Genomic DNA, 3,971 nt, shown 5'->3' with positions numbered 1-3,971 from the left:
CTGTGTGTGTCCGTCAGCACACACAGGATGTCCGTGGCTGTCCATCAGTAAACATATCAGCACGCTGGTCCTTGGACTCAGCACGCTGGCCCTTCCTGTGTACTGTTTGGGTGATTTTTGGCCCATGTGGGTTGTCTGTTCAGTACACACAGGACATCCGTGGGTGTCCGCCAGTACTCACAGGACGTCCGTGGCTGTCCGTGGCTGTCCGTCAGCACACACAGGACGTCCGTGGCTGTCCGTGTGTGTGTATGTGTGTGTCCGTCAAGACACACAGGACGTCCGTGGGTGTCCGTCAGAACACACAGGACGTCTGTGGCTGTCCTTGTGTGTCCGTGTGTGTCCGTCAGCACACACATGACGTCTGTGGCTGTCCATCAGTACACATATCAGCACGTTGGTCCCTGGACTCAGCACGCTGACCCTTCCCGTGGACTGTTCGGGTGATTTTGGCCCACGTGGGCTGTCTGTTCAGTACACACAGGACGTCCTTGGGTGTCCGCCAGCACACACAGGATGTCCGTGTGTTTCCGTGTGTTTCCGTCAGCACACATAGGACGTCCGTGGCTGTCCATCAGTACACATATCGGCACGTTGGTCCTTGAACTCAGCACGCTGGCCCTTCCCGTGGACTGTTTGGGTGATTTTTGGCCCACGTGGGCTGTCTGTTTTGTACACACAGGACGTCTGTGGGTGTCCACCAGCACACACATGACGTCCGTGGCTGTCCGTGGCTGTCCGTCAGCACACACAGGATCACTACAAGAAAACAGCGTAATTCTGACGGACATTCTGACGGAAAACGAGATCCTCAGAATATTCCGACGAATTTCCGAGGAAATGCCGAGGAAATCATATTCCTCGGAAAATACCGATGAATATCCGAGGATATATTATAGCCGTTAGAGAGCCGTTGGGGGATTTTAAAAATTCCGAGGAAATTCCAAGGAAAGAGCCGTTGCCGTCGGGATTCCGTCGGAATTTCCTCAGTACTGTCGGCAGCATTTCATCTATAAATACCCGCACCCCCCATCCTCTTCATTCACTCCATTTCTTCATCCTCTCACATACTATATTTACACACGAATTTGATTGAAAAAAGCATCTCTTCTTCAAATTATTATCGTTCTTGGATCGATCGACCTCATTTGGATACGAACACGAGATTGCTTACGGAAGAATACCAACGAGGTATAACCGAATTCATGGGGTTAGTTCAACGACAACCGGAAGCAGAAACGGGTATGTTAAGATGTCCTTGCTCTAATTGTAAAAATAGAAAGATTATTAAAGAGTGGGATGTTTGGACACATCTATATTTGAATGGGTTTACACGAAGTTACAAAATTTGGTATCATCATGGAAAAACTGATTATGAATATGGTAGAATAAGTGGGAGCTCCGGCGCAAACCTCAGCCTGCGGTTAGGTTAGAAGAACCAATTAGAATGGATGTAGATTATGGTGTAGGTACTGAGCAGATGGTAAATGATCATTTTAGAGGGGAAGATTTACCCAATGCAGAAGCTATGAGATTTTATGATATGTTGGATGCTGGAAAGCAACCCTTGTACGAAGGTTGCAGAGATGGTCATTCAGTTTTATCATCTGCAACAAGACTGATGGACATTAAAACAGATTATAATTTGGTTAAAGACTGTGTGGATGCGATTGCTGATTTTGTAAAAGGTATTCTACCTGAGGATAATGTAGCCCCTGGTTCATACTACGAGGTTCAGAAACTGGTAGCTGGTCTTGGTTTATCGTATCAGGTAATAGATGTATGTAGCGATAACTGCATGATTTATTGGAGGGCGGATGAACAGCGGGTTACATGCAAATTTTGTGGAAAGGCTCGTTATAAAGATACGAGTGGAAGAGTTCCAGTGCCATTTAAAAGGATGTGGTATTTTCCTTTGACAGAAAGGTTGTAGAGGTTGTATCAGTCTGAACGCACAGCGCAACCAATGAGATGGCATGCGGAACATTCAACAAATGGTTAGATTAGACATCCTTCAGATGCAAAAGCGTGGAAGCATTTCCAATCAACATATCCCGACTTTGCGAATGTGAGAAGAAATGTCTACCTTGGATTATGTACTGATGGTTTCAGCCCGTTTGGCAAGAGTGTAAGACAATATTCTCTATGGCCAGTCATTCTTACACCATACAACTTACCGCCAAACTTGTGCTTGCGACGAGAGTATTTGTTTCTCTCCATTCTCGTTCCCGGACCAGAGCATCCTAAGAGATCACTTGATGTGTTTCTTCAGCCACTAATATATGAGTTGCAACAACTATGGGCTCAAGGTGCTGAAACATACGATGTTTCATGTAAAAAAAACTTTCAAATGCGGGCAGTACTTATGTGGACAATAAGTGATTTTCCAGCATATGGTATGTTATCTGGATGGACAACACATGGAAGGCAATCATGTCCATATTGTCAAGATAACACTGATGCTTTCCAACTAAAACACAGAAGGAAAACGTGTTGGTTTGACTGTCACAGGAGATTCCTACCACCTGATCATCCATATCGTAGGAGTAGGAATTTGTTTACGAAGAACAAGAGGGTGTTTGACAGTCCACCTCCGGAAATTTGTGGGGCAGATTTGTCGACACAACTAAGAGATTTTGGTGCAGAAAGGACGCCAGACCAAGGTGGACATGTGCATTATCCGGTAGATGCTGTTGGAGAACTACATAACTGGCACAAAAAGAGTATTTTCTGGGATCTGCCATACTGAAGGATCACGATCCTTAACGTTCAAGGTAAAACAAAGGATAATTTGAAGTCAAGACTGGATTTAGTCGATATATGTGTTCGTTCAGAACTTCATGTTGATGAGAATGGTAGGGCTCCTTTTCCCATATACCGACTTGATGCAGAGGGAAAAGATGCGTTCTTTGATTGGATTTCAAACGATGTGGAATTTCCAGACGGTTACGCATCTAATTTGCGTAACTGTGTCGACAGAAAGGAAGAAAGTTTATCGGCTTGAAGAGTCACGATTGCCATGTAATGATGCAGCGCCTCATTCCGTTTGCCTTCAAGGAACTATTACCATGGAATGTTCATGAAGCAATTGCAGGGATTAGTACTTTCTTCCGCGATTTATGCATGAGATGAGTGACTCTTGAAGGTATTGAAAATTTGAAGACTAACATAGCTGTGATTCAGTACAACCTTGAGAAGATATTTCCTCCATCATTTTTTGATGTTATGGAGCATCTTGTTATTCACCTGGCAAGAGAATTGGAACTTGGTGGTCCTATGCAGTATAGATGGATGTATTTGTATGAGCGGTATATGTACCATTTGAAGAAGATGGTGAAAAATTATAGTAGGGTGGAAGGTTCTATAATCGCACAGATGATAAATTCAGAAACTTCAAACTTTGCCGAGTTCTACTTTCCAGCAGAAGTGCAGACCAAAAACAGAAGACCTGCTCTGCATGATGATAGAGGCGAACGGACAACATATCATGTTACGGTTCCAGACATCTTCACAGATGTTGGACGACTTAGCGGAAAACCAAAGGACCATCGACTTACTGAGCAGGAGCGCAGTCATTTGCAAACATATTTGCTCACCAACTCCGAAGATGTTCTTCAATATGAGAGGTAAATAAATTAGCTTACAAATTTTTATTTTAACAAGTTTAAATTTAAATCTTAATTAATTATATTATTGTCAATATATGTACAGGATTTTCATGGCAGAAAAACGGTTCGAATATAGATACGCCATAGAGGAGGAACTTGAAAAACTGAAGCAGAGAGCATTTTCTGGATGGATGCGTACTTATGTGAGTGCTTTAAACAAATTAAAATATTATTTATCACATATTTATACTAATTCACATATATTGATATCACATATATATGTGCTATTAATAGGTGTCTGCTGGTATGACCAGAGGTGAAACATTTGACGATTGGATACGCGAGATGGTGCATGGACCAGAG

The sequence above is a fragment of the Brassica napus genome, unplaced genomic scaffold (assembly GCF_020379485.1).
Source record: "Brassica napus cultivar Da-Ae unplaced genomic scaffold, Da-Ae ScsIHWf_1216;HRSCAF=1740, whole genome shotgun sequence".
Classification (NCBI taxonomy): Eukaryota; Viridiplantae; Streptophyta; class Magnoliopsida; order Brassicales; family Brassicaceae; genus Brassica; species Brassica napus.
The sequence above is the reverse complement of the archived record's forward strand: the minus strand, read 5'-3'. Positions refer to the sequence as shown.